Below are 6,000 nucleotides of genomic sequence, written 5' to 3' on the forward strand. Positions count from 1 at the left end.
CCATACTTAGCTCTTAGTATTTGATTCAATAAAGAATGAGGCTTCATGCAAAAAATCCAAGCAAATTTGGCCCGAAGAGGACTAATCTTTGACACTGTTGAAAACAATCCTCTTCCACCCTCACTTTTCGGCTTACAAAGTAATTCCCAAGATGCATAATGGAGCCCAGCATTACCATTATTTTTACTCCATAGGAACCCTCTACACATCTTATCAAACTTCTTAAGAATGCTCAAATGAACCAACGAAAGAGTAGATAAAAATAGAGGTAAAGAAAGGAATGCTGATTTAACTAAAACCAATTTACCTTCCAAAGAAATACACTTCTTTCCCCAAGTATTCAGTTTATTAGCAGCAGCCTCCAATAAAATCTGGAGATCCGATGCCACCATTCTTCTTAACGTCATCTTCACACCAAGATAGTTAATCTCCTTCACAATCTTAAAGTTGAGCTTTTTAACAATCTTCTTTTGGATACTCCTTTTGGTATACTTCCCAAAAAGAATCATTGATTTTGAAGTGTTAACCTTTTGCCCCGTCCAATTATAATAATTGGAAATAATCTTCTTCAACTCCTTAACTTCTTTAATCTTTGCCTCCGAAAAGATTAAAGTATCATCCGCATAGAGTAAGTGAGACACTCTTGGTGCTAACAGAGAAATAGAAATACCCATAACACTTCTTCTAGAGAATAAGGCATTAGATAAAATTTGAGAGCATAAAATGAATAAAAAAGGGGATAAAGGACAACCTTGCCTAAATCCACATCTCCCTTCTATCCAGTCAGTCTTCTTCCCATTAATCAAAATGCAAAACTTGGGATTAAGAACACATTGCAATAAAAGCTTCATAAATTTAGTAGGAAATTTAAACTAAATAAGAACCTGCCTTAACGTTTGCCAACCCATACTATCGTAAGCTTGCTCCATGTCAAGCTTAATAACAAACATACCACTTCTAGCCTTAGACCATCTGAATTTGTTAAACACTTCCTGGGCCAAAAGCACATGATCAGACAGAGAGCGGCCTCTAATAAAAGCTGCTTGGTCCACCGAAATGATCTTCTGAATAACTTTATCCAATCTATTTAGGAGCATCTTAGCAATGACTTTGTAAATAGTCATACATAGACTAATAGGTCTGAAGTGTACAGGCTCTTGAGGACATTTGATTTTCGGGATCAATACGATCAAAGTCTCTTTCCAAGACCGGTCCATAACACCTGAAGACAGAAATTGATTCACGGCAAGCCAAACATCATCTTTAATCAGCTGCCAAAAATCTTTGATGAAAGAGAAGGAAATCCCGTCTAAGCCTGGAGAGATATTCCTCTTAGAATTCTCCACGACCACTTGTAATTCCTCCCATAAGAACTCAGCATCAAGCATAGTTTGGTCAACATTACTAATGACAGCAGATGGATTCGGCCATCCATCTAAGGAGCAGTTTATGTGTTGCCATTTCAGCTTGAAAAAATCTGAGAAAGTTTTCTGGATCACAGCTTCCTCCTCCGATACAATTCCATCCGAAGTCTTGATATGACTAATCCAGTTAGAACTTCTTGCATTTGCAAAAGCATGAAAAAAAGACGAATTACAGTCACCTTACTCCATCCATCTTGCTTTGGCTCTATGCCTCCACCATGTATTGAGCCTTGCCAAAGTTACATTGAGTTCATTGATTTTACATTTTGTCAAATGAGATATAACCTTCAGATTCCTCTAACTGGATTTCTAAAATCTCATTTTTAAGTTTGTCCCTCAACAAGTTCAAATCTTTGTAGCTTGCCTTACTCCAATAAAAAAGTGCTTTTAATGCCCTTTTAAACTTCAAATTAAGCACAGACGTCGGGTCCCCCCTGCAATTTTTCAACCAGATTTTCTTCACTAATGCAGTTGCTCCATAGTAAGAAGCCCAAACTTCTTTATACTTGATATCTCTGTTAACATGTTCCACAGGTTTGAAAATATCCAACAAAATTGGGCAATGATCCGAAGCAATACGAGTCAAGTGTTTAACTAAAGCAAGATGAATGATGTCTAAGGCAGAGGAATTAATAAGACATCTATCTAACTTCTCCAATATACGAGCACTTCCAAATTTATTATTACACCAAGTGAACCTTGGTCCCATTGATCTTACCTCATGAAGATCATTTTTAATCATGAAGCTATTAAAATCCTTGGAGCCTTGAGTCAAAGTAAACTTCTTCCCCCTCTTTTCTCAGCTTGAGACAGCACACAATTAAAATCACCTCCCACCACCATAGGTAAATTGCCTGAACAATGCCTTTCAAGATCATCCCAAAGTCTCTTCCTTTCGCGAGCATCTGTGCTGCCGTAAACAGAGGCAACAATCCAGCTGCCCTTTCCAATAACATCCAATTTTCCCAAAATCATTTGAGAATAAGCCTCAATAACAGAGAAGGTTGCTAAATCTTTTCTCCATAACACCAACAAGCCACCCGAGAGTCCAACTGCAGGAACCAGAAAAAAATCCCAGTTCATGCCCAGAAACTCCATAAGATGACTATTATCCAGAGAATTAATCTTCGTTTCCAATAAACCCACAAAGAAAACCCCTTTATCCTTGATCACCTCCTTAAGATATAGAGTAGCCTCAACCTTCTTGGCTCCTCTACACTTCCAAAATAACAAGGAAGTCATTGTTTAAAGATGGGGGAAGGCCCCCCAACCTTTTTAGTTTTTCCACCATCCATCTTCCTATTACGAGGAATAATGTTTCCTGATCCAAGGGACTTAAGCTCTTTAAAAAGCTTAACTTTTTTCTCATAAGAGTGACTTCCCACCATAGACCCTTTAGGAATTGATAGACCCTTCTCAGTCTTCTGTAAAATCCCTGACTGTTGATCAGCACACCGATCTGTGATGCTCAAAGCCAAATCTTTATCAGGAACCAATATTTCTCCTTCCTCTGCCTCGTTCATATCATCAGCTACAAATTCCTTCAAAGTACTTGATTCATCTAAACCAGATAAAACCTCGAATCTGTTAAGAACTTCAAAAGCAGAATTATCCTTTGTATTTTCTCCTTGTTTTACTTCAATTGCAGGATTAGCTTCCACATCAGGGCTATCATCCACAATCACTTTATTCTCAATAGCTTCAGGGATATTCGAACTTACCAAAGCCTCAGCTTGTTTATTACACAAGTTTGTAACTTCCACATTCCTCATATTCTTTAAAATAGAAAGACCAACCTTAGGAACATAGGGATAGAAACTTTCTTATTAAAGAATCTTCTATTATTAGCCACCTTATTCACTCTCTTTTTACCATGCTGAACCTGAATCCAGTGATTATTATCACTTCTTCTTTCCACAACCAGAGATCTCGCAGCAACCGTTTGCAGGATTTGATCACTATCCACACCAACAGGCTGTACACTACTGGATCCAATTTCCACCTTATGTTTCAACTCACCACACTCTTTCAAAGCATGTCCAATCTTGCCACATTCAGTTCAGATTTTGGAAACCCCTTCATACTCCACCTTTTGAAAAAATTCCCCAGCTAATCCCTTCACCCGAACACAGTGAGGAAGTTTCATGTCAAGAGGAATGCGCACACATACCCGAGCAAATTCCCTTCTGCTCCACTGGAACATGTTCCCATCTAGTAGAAATGGCTTGCCTACTAACGAGGCAATTCTACAAATATTTACCTCATCCCAACATTGAAGAGGAAAATTGGGCAACCTAATCCACACAGGAGAAGAAATGCCTTTAAGAGACGAAGGATTGAAATTGGCCGACCATCTATCCAATCCAATCACCTGTCCTCTAATCCACCAAGGCCCACCTGAGAGAATACTATCAACTGCATTTGCATCCTCAAACGAGCACAAAATCCATCCAAGACCCAAACCAGTAATGTGGAATTTACCAAATTTCTCCCATTGTCTTCTCAACTCTCTGCTCACCACATGAAAAGGAATATTTTCTCTAAAAATTTTCACCACAATAGCCTTTTCAAGTCTCTTAGCATTTTCCATTTCTTTCTCAGCGTGAAGAAACACCATCTTACCATCATCAGACAGAAATGATCCCAGCTCCAGATTGTCTACCTTCACATTCGGTTTCTTGCTCCAAGCCGATTGAATCCTCACATTACGTTCCTTCACCTCAGTAGCAGCCGAATTAGATAAATTAACTTCTGGAACCTTCACAGATAAACCACCAATCTTCTTCAGAGGCAAATCCTCATCCACAACATCTACACCCTTAGAACTGATATTCAACGGAACATCAGAGATAAAATCTCTATTAATCGGTGAAGACGGCAATGATTTGGTGTTAAAACAAATACTAGAATTGATCCTCAGTCCAGAAGAAGATGATGAACCTAAATTCAGACCATCATCAACCTTCTTCCCACCGTCAAGAATAGGTGAAGCATCCAGCTTATTCAGAAAAACCTCCTCAATTACATCCTTTCCTTTATCAGGAACATGGCTGGGGATCTCCTTCTTAGCCAAAAATCCCCCCTCATTGATAACCAATGGTTTCTCACTCAAACCTTTGAAGTTCTTGTTGAACCCTCCAAAATTTTGGATCTGCCATTAAAAACCTCTGAATAATCAAGAAACGGAACAGATAGACCTTTCTTGTAATTCTTCCAAGCTTCCGAAGGAATGAGACGTCTTTGCTCCATCTCCGTCCCCGGTGCCGCCGGAGTGCCGGCTGAACGCCGGCCAAAACAGCTGCGAAAATCAAGACCCGCTGAAACAGAAATTTGAAAACCTAGACTCTCTCTCTCTCTAACTGGCTCTCTCTATCTCAGCCCTTATTGTTGGGATTTGCTTTAAGGATTTATTATTAAAATTTCATTATATTTAGTTACTGCAAATTAGTTTCATCAATAGCTGTGAATTTACTTTCATCTTGTTTTGTTTATATGTTCTATATGATACGTTCTTACCATGTAAGAGAAGAGATCTAATTTTGCTATATTGCTTACTTATTTTTAACCTGCAGGTTGTTATCATTCTCAATCTCCGGAATGTTGCAACATCAGAGTGCATTGCTGCAGCTGATACCTAATTTGTGGAAGCACCTTTATCTATTAATATATTTTCTATCTTTTCAATGATTATCTACCTGTGACTTTGGTAAACCTGTGAAATGCTTTTGAAGATGCACTATTGTACCTTTAAAGCATAGTTAAACATGGATTAACACTGAACTCAACATGGTTGTACTCTGCTGTATGAAGCTGTGTAACAATATTTCTCTCAGCTGTGAACACATGCAGCTAATGCAAAACTTCTAGCTCTGAATGGTATTGCATCCACTTGTGGCATTGTTTACTTCGATTCTTGAATAATTTTTTTATACAGTTATGTTTGTTTGTTTTAAGTTAACCCGAATGTAATAATTTTTTTTAAAAATTTAATTATTTGAAAGAGAATTTGACGTAGAAAATTAAAGCCGTGTTTGTTTTATAAATAATTAATATTCTAATTGTCATTAAATCTTATGTATGTAGTCTCTTTTAACTTATTTCTGTTTCTGCATAATTTTTAACTAAAAGGGATTAAAATTAAAGATCTTTTTAATGATATTTAAACCTTAAAAGTTAGCCATTTCTTAATCCAGTTACCTACAAAATTGAGTCATTTCTTTCTCTTGGTTGAAAAGCTGGAGAAGTATTAGTATGATGTAGGAGAGATTTGATTCATGTTTTTGATAATAATGTCTTAACATTTTTATATTAATTTGCATTATTATTATTACTGACATTATCATTAAAGCAAGTTTGATGTAGGAGCGTTGGGTTTTGCCAATAATTTAAAAGAACTCTCAGTAAATGAGTTTTCTCTAGTATAGTTATTTTTTTAGGACTTTTGAGCTAATTAAGATAAATTAACATATATATATAAATAAGTTTTTGAATCTAAGACATGATTGCTAGTTAAAATTTTCCACCAACAGTTTAGACATGCTGCTTCTCTAATATGATCGTTGCTATTGGCTCGGAC

At 37.0% G+C, this 6,000-nt stretch overlaps 1 protein-coding gene across 2 annotated transcripts in view; it reads left to right on the forward strand.

Moving 5' to 3' along the window:
* LOC110110202 (auxin response factor 3-like) overlaps nucleotides 1-5,328 on the forward strand; it is a 42,863-nt gene extending 37,535 nt beyond the window's left edge. For both annotated transcript variants that reach the window (XM_020841580.2, XM_020841581.2), the window contains exon 12: nucleotides 4,997-5,328. The gene's annotated coding sequence lies outside the window, so the exon portion shown is untranslated. The remainder of the gene's footprint in view (nucleotides 1-4,996) is intronic.
* Nucleotides 5,329-6,000: the final 672 nt, after the last annotated feature.

The sequence above is a fragment of the Dendrobium catenatum genome, unplaced genomic scaffold (genome assembly GCF_001605985.2).
Source record: "Dendrobium catenatum unplaced genomic scaffold, ASM160598v2 fragScaff_scaffold_1608, whole genome shotgun sequence".
In the NCBI taxonomy this organism is placed as follows: Eukaryota; Viridiplantae; Streptophyta; class Magnoliopsida; order Asparagales; family Orchidaceae; genus Dendrobium; species Dendrobium catenatum.